This window comes from Thunnus albacares, chromosome 2, assembly GCF_914725855.1.
Source record: "Thunnus albacares chromosome 2, fThuAlb1.1, whole genome shotgun sequence".
NCBI lineage: Eukaryota > Metazoa > Chordata > Actinopteri > Scombriformes > Scombridae > Thunnus > Thunnus albacares.
Genome location: NC_058107.1, coordinates 6,085,483 through 6,109,773, shown reverse-complemented (window position 1 = coordinate 6,109,773; position 24,291 = coordinate 6,085,483).

Here is a 24,291-nt window from a genome sequence, read left to right as displayed (position 1 = left end):
TGTTCTTTTCAGCATCAGTTGCTGTTGTTTAGCATTTAGCCTTTTTAGCTTTATTGCTATTATTCTTGTTGTGTGAGTTGACGGACCGCCGAGTCCATTTTTCTCTGCTTTACTCTGAAGGGTATTTTAAGTTTGCTGCCTGTTAGTTGCGTTCACCACGTTAGACTATTTTGTGTTTTTCCCCGTCGGGACAACTGCTACTTTTGTGCCACCGTGAGTGAGAAAGTAAATTGATTTGTCGATCAGAAACCAGACAACGTACGTTACAGACTGCCGTCCGTACGTGCGCTCTCTGTGGACAAAAGAGCCGCTTCTCTCCCTCTCACGATCGCTTTCCCTCCTTCCTCTCTTGCTACTAACACACACACACACACACACACACACACACACACACATACATACATACATACACGCATTCCCCTGCAAGTGTCCAACTCTGTGCAAAGCTGTTTGTGTTTTATTTGGTAGAATTAGATTTTAGAATAGCTGTTTATTGAATGAAGTATTTGTTAACTTTGTTAAGTTTGCTAAGTTTAATAAACAATGTTATATCTTTAAAGAGCAGTTCTCTGTCATTATTGTGTATAACATATTGTGAGAAGTGGCTGCTTGAAGGAGTCAGAGCTTGAATTCAACCCTTCTTTATTCGCCCTTGAATGTTGATATCTCGCAGATATTAACATTCTAGGTGAAGTCCCATTTATGAGATTACCATATTCGGTTATTGGTCCTGGTTTCCGGGTGGTGCTCCGTGTTTGTTAGTTCATATTTATAATTCTAATAATTATTATAATTAGTTAATTATCTTAGATAATTGATAATTATGGCAAATAATCAACTGTGTTCCTCATAGATTCTACAGTTGGTGCCTGAATTATTGATTAAGGTTAACATTATTTTGATTTCATAATCCATAATTATCTGTGATAAACAGAGGGGTCGCTCACGGAGAGAAAGTAGTAAGTATTGTGTGTCAAAAGACTCTCACACTGATCATCTCCAAACGTTTTCTTGGTTCCCACAAGCTCAACTGACTGCGCCGCGGCCCGACGTGCGCAAGGGCGCGAAGGCCCGTCCAACGCTGCTTGCAGCTTTAATTAGGGCCCGAGCACCGACCGGTGCGAAGCCCTATTGAAACTGAAGGAGTTATTATTATTATTATTATTATTATTATTATTATTCCTCCGAAACAAACGCATTTTTGAGGGCCTAAACATGCACGAAAACTCATGAAAATTTGCACAGATGTCAGGACTGGCGAAAATTGCGATATTTTATGGGTCTCGAAATAAAGCGGGACAAAATGGCTCGACAGCGCCACCTAGAATTGACCCCCTCGATACAGATTGTCGTAGGAGAACGAAATTCGGTATGCATATGTATCATGACCAGACGCACCAAAAAGTCCCAAGGACACATAGCCTAACTCCAACAGGAAGTCGGCCATTTTGTATCAAAGTTGAAATTTTGTCATTTCCAGCCCGCATACTTTAACGAACTCCTCCTAGAGATTTGACCCCAGGACTTTCAAATTCGGTCCGTATCATCTACAGGCATAGGAGATTAAAAGTTATTAAAACAATTCTCATTAGTCTTTCCTAGGGGGCGTGGCTGGGCGGCGAATTTCGATCCTTCGCCATGAAAAATGAAACGGCTATAACTCCGGCATACATGATCCTAAGAGAGCCAAACCTTTTGTGCTTCAGAAGAGTCCCGCCCTGAACGGGTCCATGTGACAATACAGGATATGAGTCATAGCGCCACCTCCTGGCAACAGGAAGTTACATGTTTTACGCTCTGACGCCCTGTGGGCAGCACGGTGATGGAATCCAGCTGAAATTTACAGAGAATAGCCTCAAGACCTTGGAGATCTTATATTATGAAGTTGGTGACCCTTCGTTGAAAGGTGTTGCCATGGCGACGCGGCGAATTTCGATGTGACGCCATGAAATTTCAATGCCTTATAACTTGACTCCACGTGGTCTGATCTTTTCCAAATTTCATATGCTTGTTAAGAGTCCCGATCTGAACACATGTTCAGTCTCATATTTAGCGAAAGTCATAGCGCCACCTACTGGCAACAGGAAGTATCATGCGTTGTACTTTGTCTAATTACTCCTAGGACATTTGGCTGATGCACCTGAAATTAAGTCAGCTAATAAACAAGACCTTGGTGATGCTACATTTGGCAGCTCATGACCCAAAACTGAATGCTGTTACCATGGCGACACATCCTTCGCCATGAAATATGATACTGTTTTTCAGGGAGAAGGGATTGCTCTACAGTCATGAAACTTGACACACATGTCTAGAGTGATGTCAGCTAAAATCCTATGTGGTCGCTTTGAATGGGCGTGGCAAAATGGCTCAACAGCGCCCCCTTTAAAATTTCAAAATTGCAGCCCCGCCTTCCAGATTAACGTAGAAAGATGAAATTCACAGGGCACATGTATAATGTCAACACGCACAAAAAAGCCTCTTGAAGCCTTATTGTAAGTGGAACAGGAAGTCGGCCATCTTGAAAAAAATGGTACATTTTCGCCTTTTCTTGGCCATTTCGCATACCTTGTATTTTAAAGAACTTCTACAGAATCCATGGTAAGGACTTCAAAATCAGTGTGTGTCATCTAGACTAGTGTATGATCATGATGGTTTGGCCGTGGCGTGGCGTTGAGTTTTGATGTTTCGCCATGACAGAGGAAATTGATATAACTTGAGTGTACACGGTTGGATCTGCCTCAAACTTTACACAACAAGTCACTGACAAAAGCCCTTCGACTGAGCGTCACTTCGACATGCGCTGGGGTGCGAGGGCCCGATCATCGCTGCTTGCAGCTTTAATTATTATTATTATTATTATTCCTCCGAAACAAACGCATTTTTGAGGGCCTAAACATGCACGAAAACTCATGAAAATTTGCACAGATGTCAAGACTGGCGAAAATTGCGATATTTTATGGGTCTCGAAATAAAGCGGGACAAAATGGCTCGACAGCGCCACCTAGAAAGTCAAGAAAATTGAGCCCCTCGATACAGATTGTCGTAGGAGAACGAAATTCGGTATGCATATGTATCATGACCAGACGCACCAAAAAGTCTCAAGGACACATAGCCTAACTCCAACAGGAAGTCGGCCATTTTGTATCAAAGTTGAAATTTTGCACCGATTTTGTCATTTCCAGCCCGCATACTTTAACGAACTCCTCCTAGAGATTTGACCCCAGGACTTTCAAATTCGGTCCGTATCATCTACAGGCATAGGAGATTAAAAGTTATTAAAACAATTCTCATTAGTCTTTCCTAGGGGGCGTGGCTGGGCGGCGAATTTCGATCCTTCGCCATGAAAAATGAAACGGCTATAACTCTGGCATACATGATCCTAAGAGAGCCAAACCTTTTGTGCTTCATAAGAGTCCCGCCCTGAACGGGTCCATGTGACAATACAGGATATGAGTCATAGCGCCACCTCCTGGCAACAGGAAGTTACATGTTTTACGCTCTGACGCCCTGTGGGCAGCACGGTGATGGAATCCAGCTGAAATTTACTGAGAATAGCCTCAAGACCTTGGAGATCTTATATTATGAAGTTGGTGACCCTTCGTTGAAAGGTGTTGCCATGGCGACGCGGCGAATTTCGATGTGACGCCATGAAATTTCAATGCCTTATAACTTGACTCCACGTGGTCTGATCTTTTCCAAATTTCATATGCTTGTTAAGAGTCCCGATCTGAACACATGTTCAGTCTCATATTTAGCGAAAGTCATAGCGCCACCTACTGGCAACAGGAAGTATCATGCGTCGTACTTTGTCTAATTACTCCTAGGAAATTTGGCTGATGCACCTGAAATTAAGTCAGCTAATAAACAAGACCTTGGTGATGCTACATTTGGCAGCTCATGACCCAAAACTGAATGCTGTTACCATGGCGACACATCCTTCGCCATGAAATATGATACTGTTTTTCAGGGAGAAGGGATTGCTCTACAGTCATGAAACTTGACACACATGTCTAGAGTGATGTCAGCTAAAATCCTATGTGGTCACTTTGAATGGGCGTGGCAAAATGGCTCAACAGCGCCCCCTTTAAAAAATGAAACGGCTATAACTCCGGCATACATGATCCTAAGAGAGCCAAACCTTTTGTGCTTCATAAGAGTCCCGCCCTGAACGGGTCCATGTGACAATACAGGATATGAGTCATAGCGCCACCTCCTGGCAACAGGAAGTTACATGTTTTACGCTCTGACGCCCTGTGGGCAGCACGGTGATGGAATCCAGCTGAAATTTACTGAGAATAGCCTCAAGACCTTGGAGATCTTATATTATGAAGTTGGTGACCCTTCGTTGAAAGGTGTTGCCATGGCGACGCGGCGAATTTCGATGTGACGCCATTAAATTTCAATGCCTTATAACTTGACTCCACGTGGTCTGATCTTTTCCAAATTTCATATGCTTGTTAAGAGTCCCGATCTGAACACATGTTCAGTCTCATATTTAGCGAAAGTCATAGCGCCACCTACTGGCAACAGGAAGTATCATGCGTCGTACTTTGTCTAATTACTCCTAGGAAATTTGGCTGATGCACCTGAAATTAAGTCAGCTAATAAACAAGACCTTGGTGATGCTACATTTGGCAGCTCATGACCCAAAACTGAATGCTGTTACCATGGCGACACATCCTTTGCCATGAAATACGATACTGTTTTTCAGGGAGAAGGGATTGCTCTACAGTCATGGAACTTGACACACATGTCTAGAGTGATGTCAGCTAAAATCCTATGTGGTCACTTTGAATGGGCGTGGCAAAATGGCTCAACAGCGCCCCCTTTAAAATTTCAAAATTGCAGCCCCGCCTTCCAGATTAACGTAGAAAGATGAAATTCACAGGGCACATGTATAATGTCAACACGCACAAAAAAGCCTCTCAGGAAGTCGGCCATCTTGAAAAAAATGGTACATTTTCGCCTTTTCTTGGCCATTTCGCATACCTTGTATTTTAAAGAACTCCTCCTACAGAATCCATGGTAAGGACTTCAAAATCAGTGTGTGTCATCTAGACTAGTGTATGATCATGATGGTTTGGCCGTGGCATGGCGTTGAGTTTTGATGTTTCGCCATGACAGAGGAAATTGATATAACTTGAGTGTACACGGTTGGATCTGCCTCAAACTTTACACAAGTCACTGACAAAAGCCCTTCGACTGAGCGTCACTTCGACATGCGCTGGGGTGCGAGGGCCCGATCATCGCTGCTTGCAGCTTTAATTAGGGCCTGAGCCCAAAGGGCGAAGACCCTATTGTTTTTCGTGTGTTTGTTTCTTTCTTCTTATTAGGGCCTGAGCCCAAAGGGCGAAGACCCTCTTGTTTTTCGTGTGTTTGTTTCTTTCTTATTATTATTATTAGGGCCTGAGCCCAAAGGGCGAAGACCCTATTGTTTTTCGTGCGTTTGTTTCTTTATTATTATTATTCTTTCTTTCTTGTTACGCGACTTTAACTCTAAATTTGACCCCCTAAACATGCTCAAAAACTCACCAAATTTGGCACGCACATCAGGAATGGTGAAAAATTTGATAAAATGTAAAAATTAAACCCCAAAGTGCCAAAATGTGCTCTCTAGCGCCCCCTATGTATCTAAAACGGCCGCCACGGCCCGTAGGAATGTCGTAGAGAGATCGAACCAAAACCCAATTATTCGTCTCATCAAGACCTACAAATCATACGCTGACACCCCTGACCTAAATCCAACAGGAAATCTGCAATGTGCATTTCAAAGTATGATTTTTTGCCAATTTTGGACCTTGAATAAACGCTATCTCCTCCTAGGGCGTTAACGGTATCGGCTTCAAACTTTAATACATGACTTATCACACTGTGTTGAGCAAAAGTTATTAAAAACTTTGTAATAACTCGAACGGTTTAGATTTAGTAAGCCCTGAAAGTTGGAGTGCGACATTACACCTTACAATGTAAACCAATGGGGAGGCAAATTCTGGGCATGGACTTTGTGCCAAACTGGGGCATCTGGCGTCTAAACTATAAGTCCCACCACTTTCAAACCTGTATCAATGGATTCGCAACAAAAATTCCTACAAAAAAATGATATTTTTATGTAGGATTTGGCCAAAGTTATGGGATTTATGAGCATATTTCACAAGTAGAGTACACTAAAATCTTCTCTGCAGCTGTGAGGGAGAGAGAGAGAATGGGAGGGGGGGGATGGGTAAAGTAAACATCTACTGCCTGTGACAGAAGCCCTTGGACTGCAGCAGTGACAGCAGTGTTCAATCCTTACTTCTTTTCAAGGAGTACATGTGCTCCTAAATGACAGAAATTAGGAACATACATATAACTTTAGGAGCACACTGAAAAATGTTCAAGTAAGAGTTTCTTAAATAAAACAATTCATTACATACATATTTACAATTGATCACATACATATTTAAACTGTGTGTGTGTGTGTGTGTGTGTGTGTATGTGTATGTAAATCACAATTTGCTGTTTTTAGGGGTGCTTGATTATGGCAAAAATTATAATCACAATCATTTTTGTTCAATATTGAGATCATGATTATTTAACATGATTACTTTTTGACTGTCATCTTCTCCAATTGCTGTTGTTCATACATGCACATACTTTTTCTAACTTGGCTGAGGAGACTATTACATATGTAATCATATATTGTAGTAATGATTAAGAAAAACTATAGCCTATATGAGGGAAAAACTCAGGAAGGCTGGAGTTCCGGAGCTCCGTATTAAAACTGTAATGGACCTGCCATGAGGGTGGAGCAAACTCCATTTCCAAGGATGCTTTGCGATTTTCACACTTCAGCAGGGAGCAGTCAACATCGGTCCCTCATTGGCGGAGACGCTCCTGCACAGCGGAGCGTCCTGAGGACGCAGCCATGACATCACCACCCCTTTATAAGCGAGCACGCCCAAACTACACGTCTTTCCCATGTCACTGAGCTAGGGGTAACTCCTGTTCCCCTGTGAGTTAGCTTGACTACCCCACGAACATGTTTTCCCCTCATCGAAGACTCCCCTCGTCGGACGAGACGAGACTTTGCCCGTGTTCACCCGAACACATTCCTGGACCCGAGAGAGACCGCTGCTGCAACCAGCGTCCTCAAATTCCCCCGAGAAAGAGGAAATGAAGTTACTTCGGGATAACGTGGACCGGCTCTGCCCTGCGCGTCTTCGCCGAGTTGTCTCTGCTGTTCTCTCCGCCATTCCACTCAGAGCCAGCTGCCGTGTTTTCGACGACGTGCGAGAACGGCACCGTCTGCCTCCGAGCCAAGAACAAAGATGGACATTAAGACGGACTACACACACACACAACCTGCGCACTTTCTGAAGCGACCAAGTAAGAGGCATAACTCTGGGCATAGGCAGTGTTAGTTGTGTGTTCTTTTCAGCATCAGTTGCTGTTGTTTAGCATTTAGCCTTTTTAGCTTTATTGCTGTTGTTCTTGTTGTGTGAGTTGACGGACCGCCGAGTCCATTTTTCTCTGCTTTACTCTGAGGAGTATTTTAAGTTTGCTGCCTGTTAGTTGTGTTCACCACGCTAGACTATTTTGTGTTTTTCCCGGTCGGGACAACTGCTACTTTTGTGCCACCGTGAGATCAGAAACCAGACAACGTACGTTACAGACTGCCGTCCGTACGTGCGCTCTCTGTGGTCAAAAGAGCCGCTTCTCTCCCTCTCACGATCGCTTTCCCTCCTTCCTCTCTTGCTACTAACACACACACACACACACACACACACACACACACACACACACGCATTCCCCTGCAAGTGTCCAACTCTGTGCAAAGCTGTTTGTGTTTTGTTTGGTAGAATTAGATTTTAGAATAGCTGTTTATTGAATGAAGTATTTGTTAACTTTGTTAATTTTGCTAAGTTTAATAAACAATGTTATATCTTTATGAGAAGTGCTTTTGTCATTATTGTGTGTAACATATTGTGAGAAGTGGCTGATTAAAGGAGTCAGAGCTTGAATTCAACCCTTCTTTGTTCACCCTTGAATGTTGATATCTCGCAGATATTAACATTCTAGGTGAACTCCCATTTATGAGATTACCTTGTTCGGTTATTGGTCCTGGTTTCCGGGTGGTGCTTCGTATCTGTTAGTTCATATTAATAATTCTATTAGTTATTATAATTAGTTAATTATCTTAGATAATTGATAATTATGGCAAATAATCAACTGTGTTCCTCACAGATCCGACAGTGGGTGCCTGAATTATTGATTAAGGTTAACAATATTTTGATTTCATAATTCATAATTGTCTGTGATAAACAGAGGGGTGGGCTCACAGAGAGACACTGGTTAGTATTGTGTGTAAAAAGACTCTCACACTGATCATCTCCAAACGTTTTCTTGGTTCCCACAAGCTCAACTGACTGCGCCGCGGCCCGACGTGCGCAAGGGCGCGAAGGCCCGTTCAACGCTGCTTGCAGCTTTAATTAGGGCCTGAGCCCAAAGGGCGAAGACCCTCTTGTTTTTCGTGTGTTTGTTTCTTTCTTATTATTATTATTAGGGCCCGAGCACCGACCGGTGCGAAGCCCTATTGAAACTGAAGGAGTTATTATTATTATTATTATTATTCCTCCGAAACAAACGCATTTTTGAGGGCCTAAACATGCACGAAAACTCATGAAAATTTGCACAGATGTCAGGACTAGCGAAAATTGCGATATTTTATGGGTCTCGAAATAAAGCGGGACAAAATGGCTCGACAGCGCCACCTAGAATTGACCCCCTCGATACAGATTGTCGTAGGAGAACGAAATTCGGTATGCATATGTATCATGACCAGACGCACCAAAAAGTCTCAAGGACACATAGCCTAACTCCAACAGGAAGTCGGCCATTTTGTATCAAAGTTGAAATTTTGTCATTTCCAGCCCGCATACTTTAACGAACTCCTCCTAGAGATTTGACCCCAGGACTTTCAAATTCGGTCCGTATCATCTACAGGCATAGGAGACTAAAAGTTATTAAAACAATTCTCATTAGTCTTTCCTAGGGGGCGTGGCTGGGCGGCGAATTTCGATCCTTCGCCATGACAAATGAAACGGCTATAACTCCGGCATACATGATCCTAAGAGAGCCAAACCTTTTGTGCTTCATAAGAGTCCCGCCCTGAACGGGTCCATGTGACAATACAGGATATGAGTCATAGCGCCACCTCCTGGCAACAGGAAGTTACATGTTTTACGCTCTGACGCCCTGTGGGCAGCACGGTGATGGAATCCAGCTGAAATTTACAGAGAATAGCCTCAAGACCTTGGAGATCTTATATTATGAAGTTGGTGACCCTTCGTCGAAAGGTGTTGCCATGGCGACGCGGCGAATTTCGATGTGACGCCATGAAATTTCAATGCCTTATAACTTGACTCCACGTGGTCTGATCTTTTCCAAATTTCATATGCTTGTTAAGAGTCCCGATCTGAACACATGTTCAGTCTCATATTTAGCCAAAGTCATAGCGCCACCTACTGGCAACAGGAAGTATCATGCGTCGTACTTTGTCTAATTACTCCTAGGAAATTTGGCTGATGCACCTGAAATTAAGTCAGCTAATAAACGAGACCTTGGTGATGCTACATTTGGCAGCTCATGACCCAAAACGGAATGCTGTTACCATGGCGACACATCCTTCGCCATGAAATACGATACTGTTTTTCAGGGAGAAGGGATTGCTCTACAGTCATGAAACTTGACACACATGTCTAGAGTGATGTCAGCTAAAATCCTGTGTGGTCGCTTTGAATGGGCGTGGCAAAATGGCTCAACAGCGCCCCCTTTAAAAAATGAAACGGCTATAACTCCGGCATACATGATCCTAAGAGAGCCAAACCTTTTGTGCTTCATAAGAGTCCCGCCCTGAACGGGTCCATGTGACAATACAGGATATGAGTCATAGCGCCACCTCCTGGCAACAGGAAGTTACATGTTTTACGCTCTGACGCCCTGTGGGCAGCACGGTGATGGAATCCAGCTGAAATTTACTGAGAATAGCCTCAAGACCTTGGAGATCTTATATTATGAAGTTGGTGACCCTTCGTTGAAAGGTGTTGCCATGGCGACGCGGCCAATTTCGATGTGACGCCATGAAATTTCAATGCCTTATAACTTGACTCCACGTGGTCTGATCTTTTCCAAATTTCATATGCTTGTTAAGAGTCCCGATCTGAACACATATTCAGTCTCATATTTAGCGAAAGTCATAGCGCCACCTACTGGCAACAGGAAGTATCATGCGTCGTCCTTTGTCTAATTACTCCTAGGAAATTTGGCTGATGCACCTGAAATTAAGTCAGCTAATAAACAAGACCTTGGTGATGCTACATTTGGCAGCTCATGACCCAAAACTGAATGCTGTTACCATGGCGACACATCCTTCGCCATGAAATATGATACTGTTTTTCAGGGAGAAGGGATTGCTCTACAGTCATGAAACTTGACACACATGTCTAGAGTGATGTCAGCTAAAATCCTATGTGGTCACTTTGAATGGGCGTGGCAAAATGGCTCAACAGCGCCCCCTTTAAAATTTCAAAATTGCAGCCCCGCCTTCCAGATTAACGTAGAAAGATGAAATTCACAGGGCACATGTATAATGTCAACACGCACAAAAAAGCCTCTTGAAGCTTTATTGTAAGTGGAACAGGAAGTCGGCCATCTTGACAAAAATGGTACATTTTCGCCTTTTCTTGGCCATTTCGCATACCTTGTATTTTAAAGAACTCCTCCTACAGAATCCATGGTAAGGACTTCAAAATCAGTGTGTGTCATCTAGACTAGTGTATGATCATGATGGTTTGGCCGTGGCGTGGCGTTGAGTTTTGATGTTTCGCCATGACAGAGGAAATTGATATAACTTGAGTGTACACGGTTGGATCTGCCTCAAACTTTACACAAGTCACTGACAAAAGCCCTTCGACTGAGCGTCACTTGGACATGCGCTGGGGTGCGAGGGCCCGATCATCGCTGCTTGCAGCTTTAATTATTATTATTCTTTATTATTACGCCACTTTAACTCTAAATTTGACCCCCTAAACATGCTCAAAAACTCACCAAATTTGGCACGCACATCAGGAATGGTGAAAAATTTGATAAAATGTAAAAGTTAAACCCCAAAGTGCCAAAATGTGCTCTCTAGCGCCACCTATGTATCTAAAACGGCCGCCACGGCCCGTAGGAATGTCGTAGAGAGATCGAACCAAAACCCAATTATTCGTCTCATCAAGACCTACAAATCATACGCTGACACCCCTGACCTAAATCCAACAGGAAATCCGCAATGTCCATTTCAAAGTATGATTTTTTGCCAATTTTGGACCTTGAATAAACGCTATCTCCTCCTAGGGCGTTAATGGTATCGGCTTCAAACTTTAATACATGACTTATCACACTGTGTTGAGCAAAAGTTATTAAAAACTTTGTAATAACTCGAACGGTTTAGATTTAGTAAGCCCTGAAAGTTGGAGTGCGACATTACACCTTACAATGTAAACCAATGGGGAGGCAAATTCTGGACATGGACTTTGTGCCAAACTGGGGCATCTGGCGTCTAAACTATAAGTCCGACCACTTTCAAACCTGTATCAATGGATTCGCGACGAAAATTCCTACAAAAAAATGATAATTTTATGTAGGATTTGGCCAAATTTATGGGATTTATGAGGATTTTTCACAAGAAGATCACTTTGAAATCTTTCCTTCCAACTGTGAGGGAGAGAGAGAGAATGGGAGGGGGGGGATGGGTAAAGTAAACATCTACTGCCTGTGACAGAAGCCCTTGGACTGCAGCAGTGACAGCAGTGTTCAATCATTACTTTTTTTCAAGGAGTACATGTGCTCCTAAATGACAGAAATTAGGAGCATACATATAACTTTAGGAGCACACTGAAAAATGTTCAAGTAAGAGTTTCTTAAAGAAAACAATTCATTACATACATATTTACAATTTATCACATACATATTTAAACTTTGTGTGTGTGTATGTGTATGTAAATCACAATTTGCTGTTTTTAGGGGTGCTTGATTATGGCAAAAATTATAATCACAATCATTTTTGTTCAATATTGAGATCATGATTATTTAACATGATTACTTTTTGACTGTCATCTTCTCCAATTGCTGTTGTTCATACATGCACATACTTTTTCTAACTTGGCTGAGGAGACTATTACATATGTAATCATATATTGTAGTAATGATTAAGAAAAACTATAGCCTATATGAGGGAAAAACTCAGGAAGGCTGGAGTTCCGGAGCTCCGTATTAAAACTGTAATGGACCTGCCATGAGGGTGGAGCAAACTCCATTTCCAAGGATGCTTTGCGATTTTCACACTTCAGCAGGGAGCAGTCAACATCGGTCCCTCATTGGCGGAGACGCTCCTGCACAGCGGAGCGTCCTGAGGACGCAGCCATGACATCACCACCCCTTTATAAGCGAGCACGCCCAAACTACACGTCTTTCCCATGTCACTGAGCTAGGGGTAACTCCTGTTCCCCTGTGAGTTAGCTTGACTACCCCACGAACATGTTTTCCCCTCATCGAAGACTCCCCTCGTCGGACGAGACGAGACTTTGCCCGTGTTCACCCGAACACATTCCTGGACCCGAGAGAGACCGCTGCTGCAACCAGCGTCCTCAAATTCCCCCGAGAAAGAGGAAATGAAGTTACTTCGGGATAACGTGGACCGGCTCTGCCCTGCGCGTCTTCGCCGAGTCGTCTCTGCTGTTCTATCCGCCACTCCACTCAGAGCCAGCTGCCGTGTTTTCGATGACGTGCGAGAACGGCACCGTCTGCCTCCGAGCCAAGAACAAAGATGGACATTAAGACGGACTACACACACACACAACCTGCGCACTTTCTGAAGCGACCAAGTAAGAGGCATAAGTCTGGGCATAGGCAGTGTTAGTTGTGTGTTCTTTTCAGCATCAGTTGCTGTTGTTTAGCATTTAGCCTTTTTAGCTTTATCGCTATTGTTCTTGTTGTGTGAGTTGACGGACCGCCGAGTCCATTTTTCTCTGCTTTACTCTGAGGAGTATTTTAAGTTTGCTGCCTGTTAGTTGTGTTCACCACGCTAGACTATTTTGTGTTTTTCCCGGTCGGGACAACTGCTACTTTTGTGCCACCGTGAGTGAGAAAGTAAATTGATTTGTCGATCAGAAACCAGACAACGTACGTTACAGACTGCCGTCCGTACGTGCGCTCTCTGTGGACAAAAGAGCCGCTTCTCTCCCTCTCACGATCGCTTTCCCTCCTTCCTCTCTTGCTACTAACACACACACACACACACACACACACACACATACATACATACACGCATTCCCCTGCAAGTGTCCAACTCTGTGCAAAGCTGTTTGTGTTTTGTTTGGTAGAATTAGATTTTAGAATAGCTGTTTATTGAATGAAGTATTTGTTAACTTTGTTAATTTTGCTAAGTTTAATAAACAATGTTATATCTTTAAAGAGAAGTTCTTTTGTCATTATTGTGTGTAACATATTGTGAGAAGTGGCTGATTGAAGGAGTCAGAGCTTGAATTCAACCCTTCTTTGTTCACCCTTGAATGTTGATATCTCGCAGATATTAGCATTCTAGGTGAAGTCCCATTTATGAGATTACCTTGTTCGGTTATTGGTCCTGGTTTCCGGGTGGTGCTCCGTGCTTGTTAGTTCATATTAATAATTCTATTAATTATTATAATTAGTTAATTTATCTTAGATAATTGATAATTATGGCAAATAATCAACTGTGTTCCTCATACATGCTACAGTTGGTGCCTGAATTATTGATTAAGGTTAACAATATTTTAATTTCATAAGCCATAATTATCTGTGATAAACAGAGGGGTGCGCTCACGGAGAGAAAGTAGTTAGTATTGTGTGTCAAAAGACTCTCACACTGATCATCTCCAAACGCTTTCTTGGTTCCCACAAGCTCAACTGACTGCGCCGCGGCCCGACGTGCGCAAGGGCGCGAAGGCCCGTCCAACGCTGCTTGCAGCTTTAATTATTATTATTATTCTTTATTATTACGCCACTTTAACTCTAAATTTGACCCCCTAAACATGCTCAAAAACTCACCAAATTTGGCACGCACATCAGGAATGGTGAAAAATTTGATAAAATGTAAAAGTTAAACCCCAAAGTGCCAAAATGTGCTCTCTAGCGCCACCTATGTATCTAAAACGGCCGCCACGGCCCGTAGGAATGTCGTAGAGAGATCGAACCAAAACTCAATTATTCGTCTCATCAAGACCTACAAATCATACGCTGACACCCCTGACCTAAATCCAACAGGAAATCTGCAATGTCCATTTCAAAGTATGATTTTTTGCCAATTTTGGACCTTGAATAAACGCTATCTCCTCCTAGGGCGTTAATGGTATCGGCTTCAAACTTTAATACATGACTTATCACACTGTGTTGAGCAAAAGTTATTAAAAACTTTGTAATAACTCGAACGGTTTAGATTTAGTAAGCCCTGAAAGTTGGAGTGCGACATTACACCTTACAATGCAAATCAATGGGGAGGCAAATTCTGGGCATGGACTTTGTGCCAAACTGGGGCATCTGGCGTCTAAACTATAAGTCCGACCACTTTCAAACCTGTATCAATGGATTCGTGACGAAAATTCCTACAAAAAAATGATATTTTTATGTAGGATTTGGCCAAAGTTATGGGATTTATGAGGATTTTCCACAAGAAGATCACTTTAAAATCTTTCCTTCCAACTGTGAGGGAGAGAGAGAGAATGGGAGGGGGGGGATGGGTAAAGTAAACATCTACTGCCTGTGACAGAAGCCCTTGGACTGCAGCAGTGACAGCAGTGTTCAATCCTTACTTTTTTTCAAGGAGTACATGTGCTCCTAAATGACAGAAATTAGGAGCATACATATAACTTTAGGAGCACACTGAAAAATGTTCAAGTAAGAGTTTCTTAAAGAAAACAATTCATTACATACATATTTACAATTTATCACATACATATTTAAACTGTGTGTGTGTGTGTGTGTGTGTGTATGTGTATGTAAATCACAATTTGCTGTTTTTAGGGGTGCTTGATTATGGCAAAAATTATAATCACAATCATTTTTGTTCAATATTGAGATCATGATTATTTAACATGATTACTTTTTGACTGTCATCTTCTCCAATTGCTGTTGTTCATACATGCACATACTTTTTCTAACTTGGCTGAGGAGACTATTACATATGTAATCATATATTGTAGTAATGATTAAGAAAAACTATAGCCTATATGAGGGAAAAACTCAGGAAGGCTGGAGTTCCGGAGCTCCGTATTAAAACTGTAATGGACCTGCCATGAGGGTGGAGCAAACTCCATTTCCAAGGATGCTTTGCGATTTTCACACTTCAGCAGGGAGCAGTCAACATCGGTCCCTCATTGGCGGAGACGCTCCTGCACAGCGGAGCGTCCTGAGGACGCAGCCATGACATCACCACCCCTTTATAAGCGAGCACGCCCAAACTACACGTCTTTCCCATGTCACTGAGCTAGGGGTAACTCCTGTTCCCCTGTGAGTTAGCTTGACTACCCCACGAACATGTTTTCCCCTCATCGAAGACTCCCCTCGTCGGACGAGACGAGACTTTGCCCGTGTTCACCCGAACACATTCCTGGACCCGAGAGAGACCGCTGCTGCAACCAGCGTCCTCAAATTCCCCCGAGAAAGAGGAAATGAAGTTACTTCGGGATAACGTGGACCGGCTCTGCCCTGCGCGTCTTCGCCGAGTTGTCTCCGCTGTTCTCTCCGCCATTCCACTCAGAGCCAGCTGCCGTGTTTTCGACGACGTGCGAGAACGGCACCGTCTGCCTCCGAGCCAGGAACAAAGATGGACATTAAGACGGACTACACACACACACAACCTGCGCACTTTCTGAAGCGACCAAGTAAGAGGCATAAGTCTGGGCATAGGCAGTGTTAGTTGTGTGTTCTTTTCAGCATCAGTTGCTGTTGTTTAGCATTTAGCCTTTTTAGCTTTATTGCTATTGTTCTTGTTGTGTGAGTTGACGGACCGCCGAGACCATTTTTCTCTGCTTTACTCTGAGGAGTATTTTAAGTTTGCTGCCTGTTAGTTGTGTTCACCACGCTAGACTATTTTATGTTTTTCCCGGTCGGGACAACTGCTACTTTTGTGCCACCGTGAGTGAGAAAGTAAATTGATTTGTCGATCAGAAACCAGACAACGTACGTTACAGACTGCCGTCCGTACGTGCGCTCTCTGTGGTCAAAAGAGCCGCTTCTCTCCCTCTCACGATCGCTTTCCCTCCTTCTTCTCTTGCTACTAACACACACACACACACACACACACACACACACACACACGCATTCCCCTGCAAGTGTCCAACTCTGTGCAAAGCTGTTTGTGTTTTGTTTGGTAGAATTAGATTTTAGAATAGCTGTTTATTGAATGAAGTATTTGTTAACTTTGTTAATTTTGCTAAGTTTAATAAACAATGTTATATCTTTAAAGAGAAGTTCTTTTGTCATTATTGTGTGTAACATATTGTGAGAAGTGGCTGATTAAAGGAGTCAGAGCTTGAATTCAACCCTTCTTTGTTCACCCTTGAATGTTGATATCTCGCAGATATTAGCATTCTAGGTGAAATCCCATTTATGAGATTACCTTGTTCGGTTATTGGTCCTGGTTTCCGGGTGGTGCTCCGTGCTTGTTAGTTCATATTAATAATTCTGTTAATTGTTATAGTTAATTATTATTGATAATTGATAATTATAGCAAATAATTAATTGTGTTCTTCGCAGATCCTACAGTTGGTACCTGAATTATTGATTAAGGTTAACAATATTTTGATTTCATAATTCATAATTGTCTGTGAACAGAGGGGTGGGCTCACAGAGAGACACTGGTTAGTATTGTGTGTCAAAAGACTCTCACACTAATCATCTCCAAACGTTTTCTTGGTTCCCACAAGCTCAACTGACTGCGCCGCGGCCCGACGTGCGCAAGGGCGCGAAGGCCCGTCCAACGCTGCTTGCAGCTTTAATTAGGGCCTGAGCCCAAAGGGCGAAGACCCTCTTGTTTTTCGTGTGTTTGTTTGTTTCTTATTATTATTATTATTATTATTATTATTATTATTATTATTATTCTTTATTATTACGCCACTTTAACTCTAAATTTGACCCCCTAAACATGCTCAAAAACTCACCAAATTTGGCACGCACATCAGGAATGGTGAAAAATTTGATAAAATGTAAAAATTAAACCCCAAAGTGCCAAAATGTGCTCTCTAGCGCCACCTATGTATCTAAAACGGCCACCACGGCCCATAGGAATGTCGTAGAGAGATCGAACCAAAACCCAATTATTCGTCTCATCAAGACCTACAAATCATACGCTGACACCCCTGACCTAAATCCAACAGGAAATCTGCAATGTCCATTTCAAAGTATGATTTTTTGCCAATTTTGGACCTTGAATAAACGCTATCTCCTCCTAGGGCGTTAATGGTATCGGCTTCAAACTTTAATACATGACTTATCACACTGTGTTGAGCAAAAGTTATTAAAAACTTTGTAATAACTCGAACGGTTTAGATTTAGTAAGCCCTGAAAGTTGGAGTGCGACATTACACCTTACAATGTAAACCAATGGGGAGGCAAATTCTGGGCATGGACTTTGTGCCAAACTGGGGCATCTGGCGTCTAAACTATAAGTCCCACCACTTTCAAACCTGTATCAATGGATTCGCGACGAAAATTCCTACAAAAAAATGATATTTTTATGTAGGATTTGGCCAAAGTTATGGGATTTATGAGCATATTTCACAAGTAGAGTACACTAAAATCTTCTCTGCAGCTGTGAGGGAGAGAGAGAGAATGGGAGGGGGGGGATGGGTAAAGTAAACATCTACTGTCTGTGACAGAAGCCCTTGGACTGCAGCAGTGACAGCAGTGTTCAATCCTTACTTCTTTTCAAGGAGTACATGTGCTCCTAAATGACAGAAATTAGGAGCATACATATAACTTTAGGAGCACACTGAAAAATGTTCAAGTAAGAGTTTCTTAAATAAAACAATTCATTACATACATATTTACAATTTATCACATACATATTTAAACTGTGTGTGTGTGTGTGTGTGTGTGTGTATGTGTATGTAAATCACAATTTGCTGTTTTTAGGGGTGCTTGATTATGGCAAAAATTATAATCACAATCATTTTTGTTCAATATTGAGATCATGATTATTTAACATGATTACTTTTTGACTGTCATCTTCTCCAATTGCTGTTGTTCATACATGCACATACTTTTTCTAACTTGGCTGAGGAGACTATTACATATGTAATCATATATTGTAGTAATGATTAAGAAAAACTATAGCCTATATGAGGGAAAAACTCAGGAAGGCTGGAGTTCCGGAGCTCCGTATTAAAACTGTAATGGACCTGCCATGAGGGTGGAGCAAACTCCATTTCCAAGGATGCTTTGCGATTTTCACACCTCAGCAGGGAGCAGTCAACATCGGTCCCTCATTGGCGGAGACTCTCCTGCACAGCGGAGCGTCCTGAGGACGCAGCCATGACATCACCACCCCTTTATAAGCGAGCACGCCCAAACTACACGTCTTTCCCGTGTCACTGAGCTAGGGGTAACTCCTGTTCCCCTGTGAGTTAGCTTGACTACCCCACGAACATGTTTTCCCCTCATCGAAGACTCCCCTCGTCGGACGAGACGAGACTTTGCCCGTGTTCACCCGAACACATTCCTGGACCCGAGAGAGACCGCTGCTGCAACCAGCGTCCTCAAATTCCCCCGAGAAAGAGGAAATGAAGTTACTTCGCGATAACGTGGACCGGCTCTGCCCTGCGCGTCTTCGCCGAGTTGTCTCTGCTGTTCTCTCCGCCACTCCACTCAGAGCCAGCTGCCTTGTTTTCGACGACGTGCGAGAACGGCACCATCTGCCTCCGAGCCAAGAACAAAGATGGACATTAAGACGGACTACACACACACACAACCTGCGCACTTTCTGAAGCGACCAAGTAAGAGGCATAAGTCTGGGCATAGGCAGTGTTAGTTGTGTGTTCTTTTCAGCATCAGTTGCTGTTGTTTAGCATTTAGCCTTTTTAGCTTTATTGCTGTTGTTCTTGTTGTGTGAGTTGACGGACCGCCGAGTCCATTTTTCTCTGCTTTACTGTGAGGAGTATTTTAAGTTCGCTGCCTGTTAGTTGTGTTCACCACGCTAGACTATTTTGTGTTTTTCCCGGTCGGGACAACTGCTACTTTTGTGCCACCGTGAGATCAGAAACCAGACAACGTACGTTACAGACTGCCGTCCGTACGTGCGCTCTCTGTGGTCAAAAGAGCCGCTTCTCTCCCTCTCACGATCGCTTTCCCTCCTTCCTCTCTTGCTACTAACACACACACACACACACACGCATTCCCCTGCAAGTGTCCAACTCTGTGCAAAGCTGTTTGTGTTTTGTTTGGTAGAATTAGATTTTAGAATAGCTGTTTATTGAATGAAGTATATGTTAACTTTGTTAATTTTGCTACGTTTAATAAACAATGTTATATCTTTAAAGAGAAGTTCTTTTGTCATTATTGTGTGTAACATATTGTGAGAAGTGGCTGATTAAAGGAGTCAGAGCTTGAATTCAACCCTTCTTTGTTCACCCTTGAATGTTGATATCTCGCAGATATTAGCATTCTAGGTGAAATCCCATTTATGAGATTACCTTGTTCGGTTATTGGTCCTGGTTTCCGGGTGGTGCTCCGTGCTTGTTAGTTCATATTAATAATTCTATTAATTATTATAATTAGTTAATTATCTTAGATAATTGATAATTATGGCAAATAATCAACTGTGTTCCTCATACATGCTACAGTTGGTGCCTGAATTATTGATTAAGGTTAACAATATTTTAATTTCATAAGCCATAATTATCTGTGATAAACAGAGGCGTGCGCTCACGGAGAGAAAGTAGTTAGTATTGTGTGTCAAAAGACTCTCACACTGATCATCTCCAAACGTTTTCTTGGTTCCCACAAGCTCAACTGACTGCGCCGCGGCCCGACGTGCGCAAGGGCGCGAAGGCCCGTCCAACGCTGCTTGCAGCTTTAATTAGGGCCTGAGCCCAAAGGGCGAAGACCCTATTGTTTTTCGTGTGTTTGTTTCTTTCTTTATTATTACGCCACTTTAACTCTAAATTTGACCCCCTAAACATGCTCAAAAACTCACCAAATTTGGCACGCACATCAGGAATGGTGAAAAATTTGATAAAATGTAAAAATTAAACCCCAAAGTGCCCAAATGTGCTCTCTAGCGCCACCTATGTATCTAAAACGGCCACCACGGGCCGTAGGAATGTCGTAGAGAGATCGAACCAAAACCCAATTATTCGTCTCATCAAGACCTACAAATCATACGCTGACACCCCTGACCTAAATCCAACAGGAAATCTGCTATGTCAATTTCAAAGTATGCTTTTTTGCCAATTTTGGACTTTGAATAAACGCTATCTCCTCCTAGGGCGTTAATGGTATCGGCTTCAAACTTTAATACATGACTTATCACACTGTGTTGAGCAAAAGTTATTAAAAACTTTGTAATAACTCGAACGGTTTAGATTTAGTAAGCCCTGAAAGTTGGAGTGCGACATTACACCTTACAATGTAAACCAATGGGGAGGCAAATTCTGGGCATGGACTTTGTGCCAAACTGGGGCATCTGGCGTCTAAACTATGAGTCCCACCACTTTCAAACCTGTATCAATGGATTCGCGACGAAAATTCCTACAAAAAAATGATTTTTTTATGTAGGATTTGGCCAAAGTTATGGGATTTATGAGGATTTTCCACAAGAAGATCACTTTGAAATCTTTCCTTCCAACTGTGAGGGAGAGAGAGAGAATGGGAGGGGGGGATGGGTAAAGTAAACATCTACTGCCTGTGACAGAGGGTGGAGCAAACTCCATTTCCAAGGATGCTTTGCGATTTTCACACCTCAGCAGGGAGCAGTCCACATTGGTCCCTCATTGGCGGAGACGCTCCTGTACAGCGGAGCGTCTCGAGGACACAGCCATGACATCACCACCCCTTTATAAGCGAGCACGCCCAAACTACACGTCTTTCCCATGTCACTGAGCTAGGGGTAACTCCTGTTCCCCTGTGAGTTAGCTTAACTACCCCACGAACATGTTTTCCCCTCATCGAAGACTCCCCTCGTCGGACGAGACGAGACTTTGCCCGTGTTCACCCGAACACATTCCTGGATCCGAGAGAGACCGCTGCTGCAACCAGCGTCCTCAAATTCCCCCGAGAAAGAAGAAATGAAGTTACTTCGGGATAACGTGGACCGGCTCTGCCCTGCGCGTCTTCGCCGAGTTGTCTCTGCTGTTCTCTCCGCCATTCCACTCAGAGCCAGCTGCCGTGTTTTCGCCGACGTGCGAGAACGGCACTGTCTGCCTCCGAGCCAAGAACAAAGATGGACATTAAGACGGACTACACACACACACAACCTGCGCACTTTCTGAAGCGACCAAGTAAGAGGCATAAGTCTGGGCATAGGCAGTGTTAGTTGTGTGTTCTTTTCAACATCAGTTGCTGTTGTTTAGCATTTAGCCTTTTTAGCTTTATTGCTATTGTTCTTGTTGTGTGAGTTGACGGACCGCCGAGTCCATTTTTCTCTGCTTTACTCTGAGGAGTATTTTAAGTTTGCTTCCTGTTAGTTGTGTTCACCGCGCTAGACTATTTTGTGTTTTTCCCGGTCGGGACACCTGCTACTTTTGTGCCACCGTGAGTGAGAAAGTAAATTGATTTGTCGATCAGAAACCAGACAACGTGCGTTACAGACTGCCGTCCGTACGTGCGCTCTCTGTGGAAAAAGAGCCGCTTCTCTCCCTCTCACGATCGCTTTCCCTCCTTCCTCTCTTGCTACTAACACACACACACACACACACACACACACACACACACATACATACATACATACATACATACATACACATACATACATACACGCATTCCCCTGCAAGTGTCCAACTCTGTGCAAAGCTGTTTGTGTTTTGTTTGGTAGAATTAGATTTTAGAATAGCTGTTTATTGAATGAAGTATTTGTTAACTTCGTTAATTTTGCTAAGTTTAATAAACAATGTTATATCTTTAAAGAGAAGTTCTTTTGTCATTATTGTGTGTAACATATTGTGAGAAGTGGCTGATTGAAGGAGTCAGAGCTTGAATTCAACCCTTCTTTGTTCACCCTTGAATGTTGATATCTCGCAGATATTAGCATTCTAGGTGAAGTCCCATTTATGAGATTACCTTGTTCGGTTATTGGTCCTGGTTTCTGGGTGGTGCTCCGTGCTTGTTAGTTCATATTAATAATTCTGTTAATTGTTATAGTTAATTATTATTGATAATTGATAATTATAGGAAATAATTAATTGTGTTCTTCGCAGATCCTACAGTTGGTACCTGAATTATTGATTAAGGTTAACAATATTTTGATTTCATAATTCATAATTGTCTGTGAACAGAGGGGTGGGCTCACAGAGAGACACTGGTTAGTATTGTGTGTAACAACACTCTCACACTAATCATCTCCAAACGTTTTCTTGGTTCCCACAAGCTCAACTGACTGCGCCGCGGCCCGACGTGCGCAAGGGCGCGAAGGCCCGTCCAACGCTGCTTGCAGCTTTAATTATTATTATTCTTTCTTGTTACGCCACTTTAACTCTAAATTTGACCCCCTAAACATGCTCAAAAACTCACCAAATTTGGCACGCACATCAGGAATGGTGAAAAATTTGATAAAATGTAAAAATTAAACCCCAAAGTGCCAAAATGTGCTCTCTAGCGCCACCTATGTATCTAAAACGGCCACCACGGCCCGTAGGAATGTCGTAGAGAGATCGAACCAAAACCCAATTATTCGTCTCATCAAGACCTACAAATCATACGCTGACACCCCTGACCTAAATCCAACAGGAAATCTGCTATGTCAATTTCAAAGTATGCTTTTTTGCCAATTTTGGACTTTGAATAAACGCTATCTCCTCCTAGGGCGTTAATGGTATCGGCTTCAAACTTTAATACATGACTTATCACACTGTGTTGAGCAAAAGTTATTAAAAACTTTGTAATAACTCGAACGGTTTAGATTTAGTAAGCCCTGAAAGTTGGAGTGCGACATTACACCTTACAATGTAAACCAATGGGGAGGCAAATTCTGGGCATGGACTTTGTGCCAAACTGGGGCATCTGGCGTCTAAACTATAAGTCCGACCACTTTCAAACCTGTATCAATGGATTCGCGACGAAAATTCCTACAAAAAAATGATATTTTTATGTAGGATTTGGCCAAAGTTATGGGATTTATGAGGATTTTTCACAAGAAGATCACTTTAAAATCTTTCCTTCCAACTGTGAGGGAGAGAGAGAGAATGGGAGGGGGGGGATGGGTAAAGTAAACATCTACTGCCTGTGACAGAAGCCCTTGGACTGCACTACACTCCAGTTACTTAATGCTTCTACATATCTGACAGCAGTGTTCAATCCTTACTTTTTTTCAAGGAGTACATGTGCTCCTAAACGACAGAAATTAGGAGCATACATATAACTTTAGGAGCACACTGAAAAATGTTCAAGTAAGAGTTTCTTAAAGAAAACAATTCATTACATACATATTTACAATTGATCACATACGTATTTAAACTCTGTGTGTGTGTGTGTGTGTGTGTGTGTGTGTGTGTGTGTGTGTGTGTGTGTATGTAAATCACAATTTGCTGTTTTTAGGGGTGCTTGATTATGGCAAAAATTATAATCACAATCATTTTTGTTCAATATTGAGATCATGATTATTTAACATGATTACTTTTTGACTGTCATCTTCTCCAATTGCTGTTGTTCATACATGCACATATTTTTTCTAACTTGGCTGAGGAGACTATTACATATGTAATCATATATTGTAGTAATGATTAAGAAAAACTATAGCCTATATGAGGGAAAAACTCAGGAAGGCCGGAGTTCCGGAGCTCCGTATTAAAACTGTAATGGACCTGCCATGAGGGTGGAGCAAACTCCATTTCCAAGGATGCTTTGCGATTTTCACACTTCAGCAGGGAGCAGTCAATATCGGTCCCTCATTGGCGGAGACGCTCCTGCACAGCGGAGCGTCCTGAGGACGCAGCCATGACATCACCACCCCTTTATAAGCGAGCACGCCCGAAATATACGTCTTTCCCATGTCACTGAACTAGGGTTAACTCCTGTTCCCCT